We start from the raw sequence: 20,401 nt of genomic DNA, 5'->3' as shown, positions 1-20,401 counted from the left end.
ATTCTTCTCTAATTTTGGTTATTTTTTTCTTCTACTGGGTTTGGAGTTGGAATGTTCTTCCTTTTCCAGTTGCTTGAGATGTCCCATTAAGTTGTTAACTTCCTCTCTTTCCAATCTCTTGAGGAAGGCTTGCAGTGCTATAAATTTCCCTCTTAGAACTGCCTTTGCAGTGTCCCAGAGGTTCTGATAGTTTGTGTTTTCACTGTTGTTTTGTTCCAAAAAATTGGTGATTTCTTTCTTAATCGCATCTCTAACCCAGCTATCATTCAGCATAAGGTTATTTAACTTCCATGTTTTTGTATGAGTATGCAGATTCCTGTTGTTACTCAGCTCAAGTTTTATTCCATGGTGGTCAGAGAAGATGCATGGAATAATTTCTATTCCTTTAAATTTACTGAGGTTAGACTTGTAACCTAAGATGTGATCGATTTTGGAGTAAGTTCCATGGGCTGATGAGAAGTGTGTGTATTTAGTTTTGTTGGGATGAAATGTTCTGTAGATGTCTGCTAAATCCAAATGTTGTATGGTTAGGTTTAAATCTAAGATTTATTTGCTCAGCTTTTTGTTGGAGGATCGATCCAACACTGCCAAAGGAGTGTTGAAATCTCCGACGATTATGGAGCTGGAGGAAATGAAGTTGCTCATGTCTGTTAGAGTTTCTCTTATAAATTGAGGTGCATTCTTGTTGGGTGAATAGATATTAATAATTGAGATCTCATCATATTGAGTATTACCCTTAACAAATATGAAGTGACCATTCTTGTCCTTCCTTACTTTTGTTGGTTTAAAGCCTATTGTATCTGCAAATAAAATTGCAACACCTGCTTTTTTCTGATTACCATTTGCCTAAAATATGGATGACCATCCTTTCACCCTGAGTCTGTATTTGTCTTTTAAGTTAAGATGTGACTCTTGTATGCAACAAATATCTGGCCTGAGTTTTTGTATCCAGTCAGCTAACGTATGCCTCTTTCGAGGACAGTTTAAGCTGTTCACATTAATGGAGAATATTGATAAGTCTGGTGAAGTTTTAGGTATCGAGTTTTTCAAAAGTCCAGTGGGCATTTTTAATCCTTTCACCAGTGTGGAAATTGGAGTTTGTTCCAAAGTTTCTGAGTGAGTTTACTTTTGTGGTTTAGGATTGGATTGGTCATTATGGAGCATAGGTCTGAGAATATCCTGAAGAGCTGGTTTGGTTATGGCAAATTTCTTCAACATATGAATGTCATTAAAGTATTTAATTTCTCCATCATAAATGGAGACCTCAGTTTAGCTGGACACAAGTTCCGGGGTTGAAAGTTATTTTGCTTTAGGAGATTAAAAGTTGGTGACCTCCCTCTTCTGGCTTGAAAAGTTTCAGCAGAGAGATATGCAGTCATTCTAATATTCTTCCCTTTGAAGGTAATGGTTTTCTTTCTCCTGGCAGCTTTGAGAATTTTCTCCTTCATATTAACTTTAGTGAAGTTAATTATGATATGCCTGGGGGAGGTCTTACTGGGGTTGACTCGTGCTGTGGTTCTGAAGCTGTCCACTATCTGAATTTCAGAATCTCTAGGCATGTCTGGAAAATTATCTTTCATAATTTCATGCAGAAGGGCCTCAATACTTTGTTTTATGTGGAATCAGAAAAAATCTTGAGTAGCCAAGACATTACTCAGAAAGAAAAACAAAGCAGGAGGAATTACACTACCAGACTTGAGACTATACTACAAATCGATAGTTATCAAATCAGCATGGTATTGGCACAAAAACAGAGAAGTAGATGTCTGGAACAGAATAGAGAACCAAGAGATGAATCCAGCTACTTACCCTTATTTAATCTTTGATAAGCCAATTAAAAACATTCAGTGGGGAAAAGATTCCCTATTAAGTGTATGGTGCCCCATGATCATCCTAATGTACACAGCTATGATTTAATAAAAAGTTTGAGGACTCCTGAAAAAAAAAAAAAGATTCCCCATTTAACAAATGGTGCTGGGTGAACTGGCTGGCAACCTGCAGAAGAGTGAAACTGGACCCACACCTTTCACCATGAAGTAAGATAGACTCTACTGCATTAAAGATTTAAACTTAAGGGCGCTGGCCCCATATACCGAGGGTGGCGGGTTCAAACCTGGCTCCAGCCGAACTGCAACAAAAAGATAGCCGGGTGTTGTGGCGGGTGCCTGTAGTCCCAGCTATTCAGGAGGCTGAGGCAAGAGAATCGCTTGAGCCCAGGAGTTGGAGGTTGCTGTGAGCTATGTGATGCCATGGCACTCTACTGAGGGCCATAACGTGAAACTCTGTCTCTACAAAAAAAAAAAAAAAAGATTTAAACTTAAGACATGAAACTATAAAAATGCTAGAGGAGAGTGCAAGGAAAACCCTTGAAGAAATAGGCGGTCTGGGAGAGTATTTTATGAGAAGGACCCCGCGAGCAATTGAAGCAGCTTCAAAAATACACTACTGGGACTTGATCAAACTAAAAAGCTTCTGCACAGCCAAGAATACAGTAAGTAAAGCATGAAAACAGCCCTGAAAATGGGAGAAGATATTTGCAAGTTATGTGACTGAAAAAGGTTTAATAACCAGAATCCACAGAGAACTCAAATGCATCAGCAAGAAAAGAACAAGGGATCCCATAGCAGGCTGGGTAAGGGATTTGAAGAGAAATTTCTCTGAAGAAGACAGGTGCGCGGCCTTCAGACATATGAAAAAATGCTCATCATCTTTAATCATCAGAGAAATGCAAATCAAAACTACTTTGAGATATCATCTCACTCCAGTGAGACTAGCCTATATCACAAAATCCCAAGACCAGAGATGTTGGTGCAGATGTGGAGAAAAGGGAACACTTTTGCACTGCTGGTGGGAATGCAAATTAGTACATTCCTTTTGGAAAGAGATATGGAGAACACTTAGAGATCTAAAAATAGATCTGCCATTCAATCCTGTAATCCCTCTACTGGGCATATACCCAGAAGACCAAAAATCACATCATAACAAAGATATTTGTACCAGAATGTTTAGTGCAGCCCTATTCATAATTGCTAAGTCATGGAAAAAGCCCAAGTGCCCATCGATCCACGAATGGATTAATAAATTGTGGTATATGTACACCATGGAATATTATGCAGCCTTAAAGAAAGATGGAGACTTTACTTCTTTCATGTTTACATGGATGGAGCTGGAACATATTCTTCTTAGTAAAGTATCTCAAGAATGGAAGAAAAAGTACCCAATGTACTCAGCCCTATTATGAAATTAATTTAGGGTTTTCACATGAAAGCTATAACCCAGTTACAATCTAAGAATAGGGGTAAGGGGAAAGGGAGGGGAGGGAGGGGTGAGATGGGTAGAGGAAAGGGGATTGGTGGGATTACACCAGCGGTGCATCTTACAAGGGTATATGTGAAACTTGGTAAATGTGGAATGTAAGTGTCTTGGCAGAGTAACTGAGAGAATGCTAGGAAGGCTGTGTTAACCGGTGCAATGAAAGTGTGTCAAACGGTCTGTGAAGCTAGTGAATGATGCCCCATGATAATATCAATGTACACAGCTATCATTTAATAAAAACAACAACAAGAAAGTATCACCTAACATGATGAAGAGAACAATATCTCACATATCAATATTATGAATTATCTTAATACTCCATTCAAAAGACATAGACTGGCTGAATGGATTAAAAAAAAACACAATCCAAGTATATGCTGTCTCCAAATAACACACCTGACACTTAAGTAATTGCACAGACTCAAGGTAAAGAGATAAAAAAATTCTATTCAAATGGAAACCAAAAGTGAGCAGGTGTAGCAATTCTCATATCAGAAAAATATAGAGTTTAAGTCAATAATGGTTTAAAAAAAAGACAAAGATAGTCGTTACAAAGAAATTCAACTAGCTGGGCACTATGGCAGTGCCTGCAGTCCCAGCTAATTGGTAGGCCAACACCGGACAATCACTTGAGCCCAAGAGTCTGAGGTTGCTGTGAGCTATGATGCCATAGCATTCTACCCAGTGCAACAGAGTGAGACTTTGTCTGAAAAAAAATAAAAAATAAAAAAATAAGATTGACAAATGGCTAATAAATACATAAAAAATGCTCAATATCACTAATCATCAGGGAAACGCAAATCAAAACCACAATGAGATATGACCTTACCCCAAATAGAATGGCTATAATTAAAAATTCCAAAAACAATAGATGCTGGTGTGGATGCAGAGAGAAAGGAATGCTTATCCACTGTTGGTGGGACTGCAAACTAGTACAACATCTATGGGAAACAGTGTGGAGATTCCTCAAATAAAGAATTGCAGTTTTAGCATTTAATCCAGCAGTCCTACTACTGGGTTTCTACCCAGAGGAAAAGAAGTCATTTTAGCAAAAGACACCTGCATGCAAAATTTTTGCAGCACAATTCATAATTTCAAATATGTGGAATCAACATAAGTGCCCATCTGTTCATGAGTGGATAAAGAAAATGTGCTATATATGCACACTATGTATATATGTGTGTGTACACACACACACACACACACACTCATATATATGAGTAATTCTCAGACTTTAAAAGGAATTAGCCATAAAAAGGAATACTCAGCCATCTTTTGCAACTTGGATTCAACTGGAAACCATTATCCTAAGTTAAGTATTTCAAGAATAGCAAAACAAACACAACATGTAGTCACTAATAAATAGGAGTCAAACAATAGGCACACTTGGGCACAAGGAGATGTAAGGGACACTGGAAACCAAGAAGGAGAGTGGTGGGAAGGGGGTTGAGTGTAAATGCTTATGTATAAGGATAACAATGAACACTATTCCAGTGATGTGAACACTAAAAAGCCCCAACTTAAGCATTATACAAAATACACATGCAACAAAAACATTTGTACCCCCTTAATATGTTGAGATAAGAAAAGAAAAAGTTTTGGGTATAGATAGTGATGATTAGTACACATTATTTTGAACACATTTAATGACACTAAATTGTACACTTGCAAATGGTTAAATGGATAAATAAATAAAAAATTACAAAAAAAAGACACCATGTTCTGCCTGAGCTGTGGTGGACGTTTCCAGCACAGCAGATCCAGATCTTCTGAGTCCCGTACCACCTCCTGTGGAAGCTTGAGCTAGCTGTGCAGCTTTCTCCCTTTGTCTCATAACCATGTCCACCAATGAGAATGCTAATTCACCAGCTGCCTGACTTAACAGGTTCAAGAACAAGGGAAAAGACAGTACAGAATTGAGACAATGCCAAATAGAAGTTAATGTGGAGTTGAGGAAAGCTAAGAAAGATGACCAGATGCTGAAAAGGAAAAATGTAAGTTCGTTTCCTGATGATGCTACTTCTCCAGTTCAGGAAAACTGAAACAACCAGGGTACTGTAAATTGGTCTGTGGATGACAAGGTCAAAGGTATAAATAGCACCAATATGGAAAACCAGTTCCAAGCTACTCAAGCTGCCAGGAAACTACTTTCTAGAGAAAAACAGCCTCCCATCAACAATATAATCTGATCTGGTTTGATCCCAAAATTTGTGTCCTTCTTGGGTAGAACTGATTGTAGTCCCATTCAGTTTGAATCTGCTTGGGCACTAACTAACATTGCTTATGGGACATCAAAACAGACTAAGGCTGTGGTAGATGGAGGTGCTATTCCAGCGTTCATTTCTCTGTTGGCATCTCCTCATGATCATATCAGTGAACAAGCTGTGCGGGCTCTAGGAAACATTGCAGGTGATGGTTCAGTTTTCCGAGATTTGGTTATTAAGTATGGGTGCAGTTGACCCACTGTTGGCTCTTCTAGCTATTCCTGATATGTCATCTTTATCATGTGGTTACTTATGTAATCTTACCTAGACACTTTCAAACCTTTGTGGCAACAAGAATCCTGCACCCCCATTAGATGCTGTGGAACAGATTCTTCCTACTTTAGTGTGTCTCCTGCTTCACGATGATCCAGAGGTATTAGCAGATACTTGCTGGGCTATTTCTTACCTTATGGATGGTCCAAATGAACAGATTGAAATGATTGTGAAAACAGGAATTGTGCCCCAACTTGCGAAGCTTTTGGGAGCTACTGAATTGCTAATTGTGACTGCTGCACTAAGAGCCATAGGGAATATTGTCACTGGGACAAATGAACAGACTCAGGTTGTAATTGATGCAGGAGCACTTACTGTCTTTCCCAGCCTGCTGACCAACCCCAAAACTAACATTCAAAAGGAAACTACATGGACAATGTCAAACATCACAGCTGGCCATCAGGACCAGATAAGCAAGTTGTGAATCATGGACTAGCCCCATTACTTGTTGGTGTTCTCTCTAAGGCAGACTTTAAGACACAAAGGGAAGCTGTATGGGCTGTGACCAACTATGCAAGTGGTGGAACAGTTGAACAGATTGTATATCTCGATGATTGTGGCATAATAGAACCATTGATAAACCTGCAAAGATACCTTTGCAGTTGATGAACTGCAAAAGATACCAAAATTATTCTGGTTATTCTGGATGCCATTTCAAATATCTTTCAGGCTGCTGAAAAACTAGGTGAAACTGAGAAACTTAGTTGTTTGAAGAATGTGGAGGTTTGGACAAAATTGAAGCTCCATAAAACTATGAAAATGAGTGTGTGTACAAGGCTTCATTAAACTTAATTGAGAAGTATTTCTCTGTAGAGGAAGAGGAGGATCAAAATGTAGAACCAGAAACTACCTCTGAAGGCTATACATTCCAAGTTCAGGATGGGACTCCTGGGACTTTTAACTTTTAGATTGTATAGCTAAGGCACAAAGTTGTCTGTACTGCATTCAGTATAAGTTTGTCTTACTATTTCTCTACTATGAACTCTTTTTAAACATGGTTTGTTATTGTAGCACTTTTTACAACAAAACTATACTTGAACAGTTCCAAACTGTACATACATACTATATGGAGCCTATCCTCTGAAAGGATTTCTTATTTCTATGTGGAATTTCATATCTTGCAGTGTCCTGTAAATAAAGATTAAAGTCTACCCTTTTCTTAAAAAAAAAAAAATATATATATATATATATATTATAAAAAAACAAGAAAGAACCATTTAATGGAAATTATAAGGATGGAATCACAAGCTACAGGCTGGGATAAAATATTTGTAAGTAATGTATTGCCGCAAACAACTATTAGCTAAAATACTCAAAATGAGAAAATGAGAAAAAGGCATTAACAGAGTATTTCACTGAAAAAATATACAGATGGCAAAGAAGGATGTGAGAAGATGAAAGTCCTCATTACAGAAGTGCAAATCAAAAGTGCAATGAGATCCCTACAAACCTATCAGAATGGTTAAAGTAAAAAAAAAACAAATGATAACACCAGTGCTGGCTGGGATGAAGAAAAACTGCATCACCAATACATTGCTGGTGGGAAAGTAAAATGGTACATCCTCTAAGGAATATAGTTTGGTGTTTTCTTATAAAAATAAACATGAAATTACCACATGCTTCAGAAATTTTGCTCTTGAGAATCTGTCTCAGAGAAATGAAAACTTACGCTCTTGTAAAATGTGTAGAATACTGTATTAAGATTGTGGGAAGATGGCTGACTAGAAGTAGCTTTTTCCAGAAGCTCATGCCCAGAGGGAGAGATATTGGACTGAAGTGGATGGAAGCCAAATGTGAATATCTCTGCAGAGAGGGCTGTGTGAGGTACACATCACCCAAGCTGAATCAAGCAGCAGAAACAAGAAAGTGGAAGAAAAACAACAGGTACAAGCCCAAATCTCAGAGGAAGGGAGACCCCTCCTGCCAAGTGGGAGCTCTGCAGTGGGTGACCAGCCTGCCAGCAAACAGTGTTCAAAAGTTTGTTCACCTTATCCTATGGGAGAGCAGTTGCTATGTCCCACCCAGTCCTCCTTCATTACTGAGGTCCCACCACTGAGCCTAGGCCCCATTCTGTCTGGCACAAAAGACCAAATGTTTTTCCTGCAATCCTGAGCACCCAGATCACCCTTCCCCCACCCTAGTTCCCAGAAGGACTGCCCCCAGTAGAATCTAGAGTGTTTGGCAAGCTCACTGAGAATCTCATGAAGTCTGCTGGCCATTAAGAAGCACCATGATAATAGTAGCACAGTAATCCAAACTTTGGTGGCGAGAGGGTAAATTACTCCAGCTCCTCAGGAATTCTCAGGCATATCTATTTTCTGCCCTCCAGTACAACTTCTGAGCTCCATTGGGTGGGTAGGGGAGTGCTTAAATGACTTTGACTTTTAACTGAACTTTGGATCTGTCCCATCCACCAGGCACAGCTCTCTGAGCTTAATTGGATGGGTAGGCCAGTGTCTAAGTGACTTTGGACTAAACTTTGGATCTAACTTTGGATCTCTGGTCTCTGCCAGGCCAAGCTTTCTGAGCCCAATTGGGTGGGTGGGGCAGGGGTTTAAGTGACTTTGGATTCAACTTTGTACCTGTGGCCTCCACTGGGTGGGGGAGGGGGGCTTTCTGAGCTTGATTTGGTGTGTAGGGCAGGGTTTAAATGACTTTATACTGATCTTTGGACTGTTGGCCTCCACCAGGCAGGGTTCTCTGAGCTCAATTAGGTGGGTGAGACCAGGTGCCTGAGCAACTCTTATCTGCACTTTAGACCTGAACACCCCTGCTGGGCAGCAACCCTCTGAGCTTAACTGGGCAGGCTGTGCCTGGTGCCTGAGTGACTTTGAGCTTTGGGCCTACACTGTCCACAGAGCTGTGGCTCTAAGCACTGGATTGCCTGGATGGTGCCCAAGACATAAGCATCTCTCCTGAACTCTGGGCCAGTTTTATCAGCTCAGAACCCCATAGCTTGATTTGATGGGAAAAGCCAGCCCTGGCAGAGTGACTTTGAGTGGAACTCTAGGCCAGGACTGTTTACTGATTCTTGTCCCGTTGTAGATACTGTCTGGGGGTGTGGATTCACCACTTGTCTGCTTTTGTTAATGCAGTGGTGGCACTGCAACAGTAAGGAGTGGACTCATCAGGGACAACCTATCAATTCAACTGAAAAAGCATAACATATTAAAAATATAAAAAAAGGAAGAAGCTGAAAATACTCATGAAGAGGAATCAGCAGAAGAACTCTGGCAACACAAAATATCAGAGTAGATCGAAGCTTCCTGGATATGTCAAATAATATACATCAGAAAATTCCATCCACAGAAAAATTGCTGAAATGTCAGAAATAGAATTTAGAATATGGATGGCAAATAAGATAATTGGAATAGAGGAAAAGATGGAAACAGAGAACTAAAAAATAGTTCAGAAGTTGTCTCAAGAAATTAATAAATTCAAAGACAAAGTCGCCAAGGATATGGACTTAATGAGGAAAGATATAGCAGAGCTGTGGCTCAACGGGGTAGGGCGCCTGTCCCATATGCCAGAGGTGGCTGGTTCAAGCCCAGCCCTGGCCAAAAACCACAAAAAAAAAAAAAAAAGAAAAGAAAATGAAAAAGGGGTGGTGCCTGTGGCTCAGTGGGTAGGGTGCCAGCCCCATATACCAAGGGTAGCAGGTTCGAACCCGGCCCTGGCCAAACTGCAACAAAACATAGCCAGGCATTGTGGTGGGCTTGTAGTCCCAGCTTCAGGAGGCTGAAGCAAGAGGATCACCTAAACCCAAGAGTTGGAGATTGCTGTGAGCCATGATGCCCCAGCACTCTATTGAGGGTGATGGGGGTAAGGGGTGGAGACAAGATGGCTGACTGAAGCCAGCTTTCCACAGAGGCTCCCATCCAGAAGAGAGTTAAAGGACAGAAATTTAGCAAGTAACCTGGTGGATTACAGCTGTGCCAAGAGAGAAGGTTGAAGAATGCACATCAACCCTGTTGAGGTGAGCTGCGACCCCAAGGGCACAAACAAAAGGTACAAAATCCATTACCAAGCAGATGGGAGTCCCCTGTCCATGAAAATGGCTCAGAGTACCCCATAAACAAACAAGCAGAGTTCAAAACTCCTCCCATTATACTACATGGGAGAGACTCTCTAAAAACTGGAACTACTTCCCCTACTAGGGTGCCATGGCACTCTCCTGCCAGGCTTAAAACTGTGTAAAACTGTATATATTCTCTACCTACAATTCTGAGCTCCCAGCACTCCCTCCACTCTCACTCTGAGTTCTAGAGGCCTGTCCCCCAGGAGTCCGGATTCTTGGGTGTTTTCTCAGGAGGTGTGGACAGGGCCTGGACTGCTGCTGGTCAGTGCCGATTCTACAGCACGGAAGTGAGGAGAGGACGGTCAGCTGAGAGGGAACCACACACGGGGTGGCAATGTACCGAGGTGCAGAGTAGCAGCCGTTTTTGGCAACAATAGGGCTCACCTTTGTATATTCTGGAGTCACATCCCCTGTCTCTGGGTTGGGCATCTTCTCAGGTGGCAACCACCTGCTGAACAGATCTGGGATGGAAACACAGGCCCTGTGAGTAAAGGGTTTTCCTGAGGTGGTACTGGCCTGGGTGGAGCGCGGGGAATAGAAAATGCACGCACAGGGCCGGCAGACTCCCAGGGAGGGGCTGACCCAGAGGACTGCTTTACTGAGCCTAAGATGCACCTGGCCCTCAGGGGATCATCAGCCTAGACAAAGTGGGGCAGGACGCTAGAACTGACAACTAACTGTGCTGCAAATACAAACTACCGGGCAGCAGCAAAGACAGGGCCTGAGGCGCAGGTTCTGTGAACTCAAAACAGCTTCTCTTCTGCAGGGGAATTTACCCAGGACAGAAACAAAATCCACAAAGTTGTTCTGTTCTGTCTAACATCAATCAGGGGTAGGGCTGGAACTGAGTGAACAGCCCCATCCTCCATCAGGCAGCCAAGGTTGTCAGGGCTCACCTCCACCTGCCAGATAGTGGCAGAGAGCAGTGGCATGGCTGAGGAGACATAGATCTCCTTGAGATTCAGGCAGGTGCAAACCCCTGGAGTATCTGCTAATTGGAGGCAACTGGGTCATAGCCCGGTGGGGTAATCAGTGACGGGGTGTGGCAGAGGTGCAAGGTGGGGAAGGAGGCATCAACCTTCCAAGACTAATCTATTTGCTGGGTGGGTCCTCCTGACTTCATGGAGCACCAGAGCAAGTCATATTTCAGTTGTCAGCAGACCCCTGCAATCTAGTTGCCAGAGACCTTTTAAACTCTTCCACCTGAGACAAGTGCTGACTGAGACAATTGATTTGGACCTTTTGAACCGAGCCAACACCCGAGGACTATCCAAGTGATGCCCTGGGTGTGTGGTTGTGGGAAGGTTTGATTTTCCTTTTCCAATTATTGCCAGTGGGGCATAGGGTGATTTAATTTCTGGTATTTCTCCACAGCTGAGACTTCAACCCAGAATAATTTATTCACTAGGATAGGACAGAGATGAGCTGAAAATGAGACAGAGCCAATTAGCGCCACCACACCAAACAAGTCCCCAGTTTCTCAGGCCGTAGCACTGTATGGGTCCTCGGCAAAGCTCCAGGAGAAAAGGTAAAGACACCAGTTCCAGCTTTTGGGCAAAGTGCTGGTTAATCACTACTCCTGGAGCCCTGAACCCAACTTTTCTTTATCCACTCATCTATTCAAACAGTGTAAAATAATCATAGGGCAGAATCAGCAGAAAAACTCTGGTAATATGAATAACCAGAGAATATCAATCCCCTCAAGGAAAGATATGGCAGATGTAATTGCAGATCCCATTCATAAATAGAAGATTGAGATGTCAGAAATCGAACTCAGAATTTGCATTAGAAACAAGATTAACAGAATGGAGGAAAAGTTGGAATTAGAAATTTGAGGAGCAATTCAAAAGTTGTCTCAAGAATTCAACAAATTTAAAGACAAAACCACCAAAGATTTTGACACACTGAAGCAAGAATTTGCAGTCCTCAAAGATCTGAAAAATACAGTAGAATCCCTCAGTAACAGAGTAGACCAAGCAGAAGAAAGGATTTCTGACATTGAAGACAAAGCTTTTGAACACTCCCAAATTCTCAAAGAGGAAGAAAAATGGAGAGCAAAAACAGATCATTCTCTCAGAGAACTCTGGGATAATTCGAAGAACGCTAATATCTGCCTCATTGGAATCCCTGAAAGTGATAAAGTGGCTTCGCAAGGCACAGAGGCTCTTCTCTATGAAATTATGAAAGAGAATTTTCCAGACATACCAAGAGATTCTAAAATTCAGATACCAGACAGTTTCAGAACCCCAGCATGACTCAACCTCAATAAGACATCCCTCAGGCACATCATAATTAACTTCATTAAAGTTAATGTGAAAGGGAAAATTTTGAAAGCAGCCAGACATAACCTACAAAGGGAAGAATATTAGAATGACTGCAGATCTCTCTGCTGAAACTTTTCAAGCCAGAAGAGGATGGTCATCGACTTTTAATCTCCTAAGACAAAATAACTTTCAACCCAGGATCCTGTATCCAGTAAAACTGAATTTCATTTAAGATGAAGATATTAAATACTTTAATGACATTCATATGTTGAAGAAATTTGCCATAACCAAACCAGCTCTTCAGGATATTCTCAGACCTATCCTCCATAATGACCAGCCCAATCCTCTACCACAAAAGTAAACTGACTCACAAACTTTTGATCAAACTCCAACTTCCACAGTGGCAAAAGGACTAAAAATGTCCACTGGACTTTTGAAAAACTTGATTCCCAAAATTTTGCCAGACTTATCAATATTCTCAAGTAATGTGAATGGCTTAAACTATCCTCTAAAGAGTCAAAGGTTGGCTGACTGTATACAAAAACTGAGGCCAGATATTTGCTGCATACAAGAATCTCATCTTACCTTAAAAGATAAATATAGACTCAGGGTGAAAGGATGGTCATCCATATTTCAGGCAAATGGAAATCAGAAAAAGCAGGTGTTGCAATTCTATTTGCAGATACAATAGACTTTAAACCAACAAAAGTAAGGAAGGATAAGAATGGTCACTTCATATTTCTTAAGGATAATACACAATATGATGAGATTTCAATTATTAATCTTTATGTACCCAACAGAATGTGCTTCAATTTCTACGAGAAACTCTAATAGACATGAACAACTTGATTTCCTCCAGCTCCATAATAGTCGGACATTTTAACATTCTTTGGCAGCGTTGGATATCCTCCAATAAGAACCTGAGCAAAGAAATTTTAGATCTAAACCTAACCATCCAACATTTGGATTGAACAGACATCTACAGAACATTTCATCCAAACAAAACTGAATACACATACTTCTCATCAACCCACAGAACATACTCAAAAACAAATCACACCCTAGGTCACAAGTCTAACCTGAATAAATTTAAAGGAATATAAATTATTCCCTCAATCTTCTCAGACAACCATGGAATAAAAGTTGAACTCACTAACAACAGGAATCTGCATACTCATACAAAAACAAGGAAGTTGAATAACCTTATGCTGAATGATAGCTGGGTCATAGATGAGATTAAGAAGGAAAGTACCAAATTTTTGAACAAAACAACACTGAAGACAAGAATTATCAGAACCTCTGTGATACCACAAAGGCAGTCCTAAGAGGGAAATTTATAGCACTGCAAGCCATTGTCAAGAGAACAGAAAGAGAGGAAGTTAACAACTTAAAGGGAAATTTTAAGCAACTGGAAAAGGAAGAACATTCCAACCCCAAACCCAGTAGAAGAAAAGAAATAACCAAAATCAGAGCAGAATGAAATGAAATCAAAAACAAAAGAATTATACAATACATCAATAAATCAAAAAGTTGTTTTTTTGAAAAGGTCAAAAAATAGATAAACCTTCACCTAACCAAACCAAGAAAAAAAGAGTAAAATCTCTAATTTCATCAATCAGAAATGACAAAGACAAAATAACAACAGACTCCTTAGAAATTCAAAAAATCCTTAATGAATATTATAAGAAACTTCATGCTCAGAAATACGAAAATCTGAAGGAAATTACCGTGCTTGGAAGCATGTCACCTTCCAAGACTTAGCCAGAATCAAGTGGAAATGTTGAACAGGCCTATATCAAGTTCGGAAATAGCATCAACCATACAAAGTCTGCCTATAAAGAAAAGCCCAGGACCAGATGGCTTCACGTCAGAATTCTACCAAACTGTTAAAGAGGAACTAGTACCTATACTACTCAACCTGTTCCAAAACATAGAAAGAGAAGGAATACTACCCAACACAGTCAATAAAGCAAACATCACCCTGATCCCCAAACCAGGAAAAGACCCAACAAGAAAAAAAAATTATAGACCAATATCACTAATGAATACTGATGCAAAAATATTCAATAAGATCCTAACAAAAAGGGCGGTGCCTGTGGCTCAGTCGGTGGGGCGCCGGCCCCATATAACAAGGGTGGCGGGTTTGAACCCGGCCCCGGCCAGACTGCAGCCAAGAAATGGCCGGGTGTTGTGGCGGGCGCCTGTGGTCCCAGCTGCTCGGGAGGCTGAGGCAAGAGAATCGCTTAAGCCCAGGAGTTGGGGGTTGCTGTGAGCTGTGTGGGGCCACGGCACTCTACCAAGGGCCATGGAGTGGGACTCTGTCTCTACAAAAAAAAAAAAAAAAAGATCCTAACAAACAGAATCCAGCAACACAACAAAGAAATTATACATCATGACCAAGTCAGTTTTACCCCAGGTACTCAAGGCTAGTTCAATATATGTAATCTATAAATATAATTCAGCACATCAACAAATTAAAGAACAAAGACCATATGATTCTCTCAATTGATGCAGAAAAAGCTTTTGATAATATCCAGCATCCCTTCATGATCAGAACACTTAAGAAAATTGGTATAGAAGGGATATTTTTTAAACTGATGGAGGCCATCTACAGTGAACCCACAGCCAATATTATATTGAATGGAGTTAAATTGAAATCATTTCCACTTAGATCAGGAACCAGACAATGTTGCCCATTGTCTTCATTGCTCTTTAACATTGTCATGGAAGTTTTAGCCATTGCAATTAGGACAGAAAAGGCCATCAAGGGTATCCATATAGGGTCAGAAGAGATCACCCTGTCGCTCTTCACAGATGATATGATTGTATATATGGAAAACACCAGGGATTCTACTATAAAATTCTTAGAAGTAATCAAGGAATACAGTGGTGTCTCAGGTTACAAAATCAACATTCATAAATCGGTAGCCTTTATATATACCAACAATAGTCAAGCTGAAAAAACAGTTAAGGACTCTATTCCATTCACAGTAGTGCCAAAAAAAGATGAAATATTTGGGAGTTTTTAACAAAAGACATGAAAGATCTCTATAAAGAGAACTATGAAATGCTAAGAAAAGACATAGCTTAAGGGAGAGATTAAAGATGGCGGCCGAGTAACAGCTTCCCTAAAACTGGGAACAGCGAGTCTGGGGAGACAAGGCTCCAGGCATCTCTGGCCGGTGGGATCAGCCTATAATCATCCCTTTAAGGATACAAGGAGCCAGCAAGGGACTTCTGGACCCCAAGAGGATGACAAAAACACTGGAAAACTGGCAAGTGGTTGCATGTGTTTGATTGATCTAATCATGCCGGCAATTGTAAGTGCAAGCAGCAGTGAGACTGCAAACCGGAAAGGCCTTACCTGTGAACTGTTTCAGTGTTCTTGGACGTGGCACTCAGTTGAACTGTCTTGGGGAGAGCTTGAGCAGGAGTGTGGAGAACTTTGGGCATTGTCTGGGGCCCCAGACTGAGCCACTGAGCTGGGCGCAGGAAGCCATTGTGAAAGAACTGCCCCAGCAAGCTCTGCCCTCAGGGTCTCAGAGCAAGGATTGGGCGGGTCAAAGTAACCTACTGACTGAGCAGCCTGAAGGCAGGGACTGAGCTGCCATACAGCCTTAATCCTTAGGGGCAGAGTGAGACGGTTTTGGCACACTGGAGCCTTGGGTTGTTGCCCTGGGTAGAGTGCCATGACATCACAGCTCATAGCAACCTCAAACTCCTGGGCTTGGTGCCATCCAGACCTCCATAAGAGCTGTGCAGCAACCCCCGACTGGTGACCCGCACCCACGAGGCCTCGACATACCCTGACCAGGAACTGTGGGAGCCACGCAACCCTGTGTCCTCCCTCCCATGTCCTCCCAGTTTCCACACTAGCCCGTTCATCTGGACAGGGACTCTGGTAGTTGCGTGCTCTTTGGAGACTTCCCTGCATCTGCACAGAGCTCTTCTCCTGGCCAGAGACTGCTGGAGCCTTGGGCTCTCTGTGCCAAAGTCACTGGGTGCCTGGCACTCCCAGAACCATGCGCACCACCCTCAGCCCTGTTGCTGGATCTGGGTGTGTCACACACTGGACCTGCTTCCACAACCAGAACTCCCTAGCTAGAGCCAGAGGAACTACACAGGGTCACTCCCTACAAAGATCCAGTGACAATAGAGTGATCCCGCTGGGGTCTAATCTTGGAGAGACACCGCCCCAACTCTGAGGACAGCCAGAGGCAATGGTTAAAAACAGTCATGAGGTGAAATCAACAGAAAACTTCTGGCAATATGAATAATCAGAGTAGATCAACTCCCCCAAGGATCAATGGGGCAGAAACAGCACAAGACCCCATGCACAAACAAATAGCTGTGATGTCAGAAATTGAATTCAGCATCTGGATAGCAAATAAGATAGAATTAGAATTCCAAAAGTTATCTTAAGAATTCAACGGATTCAAAGACCAAATGACCAAAGACTTTGACACATTGAGACAAGAAGTTGCATCCCTCAAAGATCTGAGAAACACAGTAGAATGCCTCAGTAACAGAAGGGAGCAAGCAGAAGAAAGGATTTCTGACATTGAAGACAAAGCTTTCGAACGCTCCCAAACCCTCAAAGAAGAAGAGAAATGGAGAGCAAAAACAGACCACTCTCTCAGAGAGCTCTTGGATAATTTGAAGAAAACGAATATTCGTCTTATAGGGATCCCCGAAAGTGACAAAGTGGCTTCACAAGGCACAGAATCTCTTCTCCATGAGATTATGAAGGAGAACTCTCCAGACATGCCAAGAGATTCTGAAATTCAGATAGCAGACAGTTTCAGAACTCCAGCACGACTCAACCCAAATAAGACATCCCCCAGACCCATCATAATCAATTTCACTAAAGTTAATATGAAGGAGAAAATTCTGAAAGCTGCCAGACGAAAGAAAACCATTACCTACAAGGGGAAGAATATCAGAATAACTGCAGATCTCTCCGCTGAAAACTTTCAAGCTAGAAGAGGATGGTCATCTACTTTTAATCTCCTAAAACAAAATAATTTTCAACCCAGGATCCTGTACCCAGCTAAACTGAGCTTCATTTATGATGGAGAAATTACATACTTCAATGACATTCACATGTTGAAGAAATTTGCCACAGCTAAACCAGCTCTCCAGAACATTATTAGACGTATCCTCCATAAAGACCAGCATAATTCTCCACCACAAAAGTAAACCCACCCCCAAAATTTTTTATCAAATTCCAACTTCCACAGTCACAAAAGGATTAAAAATGTCCACCGGTCTCTCGAAAGGCTTATCAATACTCTCAATTAATGTGAATGGTTTAAATTGTCCTCTAAAGAGGCATAGGTTGGCGGACTGGATACAAAAACTCAAGCCAGATATCTGCTGCATCCAAGAATCACATCTTACATTAAAAGACAGATATAGACTCAAGGTGAAGGGATGGTCATCTGTATTCCAGGCAAATGGAAAGCAGAAAAAAGCAAGCATTGCAATCCTGTTTGTAGATGCAATAGGATTTAAACCAACCAAAATAATTAAGGATAAGGATGGACACTTCATATTTGTTAAAGGTAATACTCAATATGATGAGATCTCAATTATTAATATTTATGCACCCAACCACAACGTACCTCAATTTATAAGAGAAACTCTAACAGACATGAGCAACTCGATTTCCTCCACTTCCATACTAGTTGGAGATTTTAACACCCCTTTAGCAGTCCTGGATAGATCCTCCAAAAAGAAGCTAAGCAAAGAAATTTTAGATTTAAACTCAACCATTCAACATCTGGACTTAACAGACATCTACAGAAAATTTCATCCCCAAAAAACTGAATACACATTCTTCTCATCAGCCCATGGAACGTACTCCAAAATAGACCACATCCTACCCCACAAATCTAACCTCAGTAAATTTTAAAAATAGAAATTATTCCTTGCATCTTCTCAGACCATCATGGAATAAAAGTTGAAATAAATAACAACAAGAACCTGCATACCCATACAAAACCATGGAAGCTAAATAACCTTATGCTCAAGGATACATGGGTTATAGATGAGATTAAGAAGGAAATCACCATATTTTTGGAACGAAACAACAATCAAGACATGAATTACCAGAACCTCTGCGATACTGCAAAGGCAGTCCTAAGAGGGAAATTTATAGCACTGCAAGCCTTCCTCAAGAAAATGGAAAAAGAGGAAGTCAATAACTTAATGGAACATCTCAAGCAGCTAGAGAAAAAAGAACACTTCAACCCCAAATGCAGCAGAAGAAAAGAAATAACCAAAATCAGAGCAGAATTAAATGAAATTGAAAACAAAAGAATTATACAACAGATCAATAAATCCAAAAGCTGTTTTTTTGAAAAGATCAATAAAATAAATAAACCTTTGTCCAACCTAACCAGGAAGAAAAGAGTAAAATCTCTAATTTCATCAATCAGAAATGGTAATAATGAAATAACAACAGACCCCTCAGAAATTCAAAAAATCCTTAACGAATACTACAAGAAACTCTACTCTCACAAATATGAAAATCTGAAAGTAATCGATCAATACCTGGAAGCACGCCACCTACCAAGACTTAGCCAGAATGAAGTGGAAATGTTGAATATCAAGTTTTGAAATAGCATCAACTATACAAAATCTCCTGAAAAAGAAAAGCCCAGGACCACATGGCTTTACTATACTACTAAACCTCTTCCAAAATATAGAAGAAGAAGGAATATTACCCAGCACATTCTATGAAGCAAACATCACCTTGATCCCCAAACCAGGGAAAGACCCAACAAGAAAAGAAAATTATAGACCAATATCACTAAAGAATATAGATGCTAAAATACTCAATAAGATCCTAACAAACAGAATCCAACAACACATCAAAAAAATTATACACCATGACCAAGTCGGATTTATCCCAGGGTCTCAAGACTGGTTCAATATACATAAATCTATAAATGTAATTCAACACATAAACAAACTTAAAAATAAAGACCATATGATTCTTTCAATTGATGCAGAAAATTTTGATAATATTTTGATAATATTCAGCATCCCTTCATGATCAGAGCACTTAAGAAAATTGGTATAGAAGGGACATTTCTTAACCTAATAGAGGCCATCTACAGCAAAACCACAGCCAATATCATATTGAATGGAGTTAAATTGAAATCATTTCCACTTAGATCAGGAACCAGGCAAGGTTGCCCATTGTCTCCATTGCTCTTTAACATTGTAATGGAAGTTTTAGCCATTGCAATTAGGGAAGAAAAGGCGATCAAGGGTATCCACATAGGGTCAGAAGAGACCAAACTTTCACTCTTTGCAGATGATATGATCGTATATCTGGAAAACACTAGGGATTCTACTACAAAACTTTTAGAAGTGATCAAGGAATATAGCAATGTCTCAGGCTACAAAATCAACCCCCATAAATCTGTAGCCTTTATATGTACCAACAATAACCAAGCCGAACAAATAGTCAAGGACTCTATTCCTTTCACACTAGTGCCAAAGAAGATGAAATATTTGGGAGTATACCTAACAAAGGACGTGAAAAATCTCTACAAAGAGAACTATGAAACTCTAAGAAAAGAAATAGCCGAAGTTGTTAACAGATGGAAAAACATACCATGCACATGGCTGGGAAGAATCAACATTGTTAAAATGTCCATACTGCCCAAAGCAGTATATAATTTTAATGCAATTCCTTATCTGCCGGGTCCTCCCGCAGTCGCAGTTGAGGGAAGATCGGGGCCAGCCCTATCTCATCCCAGGGGCTGAGTGGGATGGTGAGTGTCGACGGCCGGAGCAGGAACACACAGAGCCAGGAGTCTGTCGAAGCAGGAACTGAACTTTATTGCGACAAGCAGCTGCTTATATAGGGCATGTGGAAGGGGCGGGGAAAGGAGGCGGGGACTGAGGTGGTGTGATGGGTGGTAACAGGGTCGGACCAATGCCATGATGCCATGTTGGCTGTATCTAGGTAGAGGCAGTTTCAGGCCGGGCCTTGCTGAGTCATTGCTACGCAGAAGTAGCTCAATAGATCTACTTCTAGTCAAGATTGGGAAGTTGCACTAGGCCTCATGCACATGGCAGGGCCCAACAGAATCAACATTGTTAAAATGTCCAAACTGCCCAAAGCAATATATAATTTTAATGCAATTCCTTTTAAAGCTCCATTGTCATACTTTAAAGATCTTGAAAAAATA

At 40.9% G+C, this 20,401-nt stretch overlaps 1 pseudogene; it reads left to right on the top strand.

Annotated features, from left to right (window-relative positions):
* Nucleotides 1-5,328: 5,328 nt before the first annotated feature.
* Nucleotides 5,329-6,760, top strand: LOC128578417 (importin subunit alpha-1-like; annotated as a pseudogene).
* The last annotated feature ends 13,641 nt before the right edge of the window (nucleotides 6,761-20,401 follow it).

This window comes from Nycticebus coucang, chromosome X, assembly GCF_027406575.1.
Source record: "Nycticebus coucang isolate mNycCou1 chromosome X, mNycCou1.pri, whole genome shotgun sequence".
Lineage (NCBI taxonomy): Eukaryota > Metazoa > Chordata > Mammalia > Primates > Lorisidae > Nycticebus > Nycticebus coucang.
The sequence above is the reverse complement of the archived record's forward strand: the minus strand, read 5'-3'. Positions and strand labels throughout refer to the sequence as shown.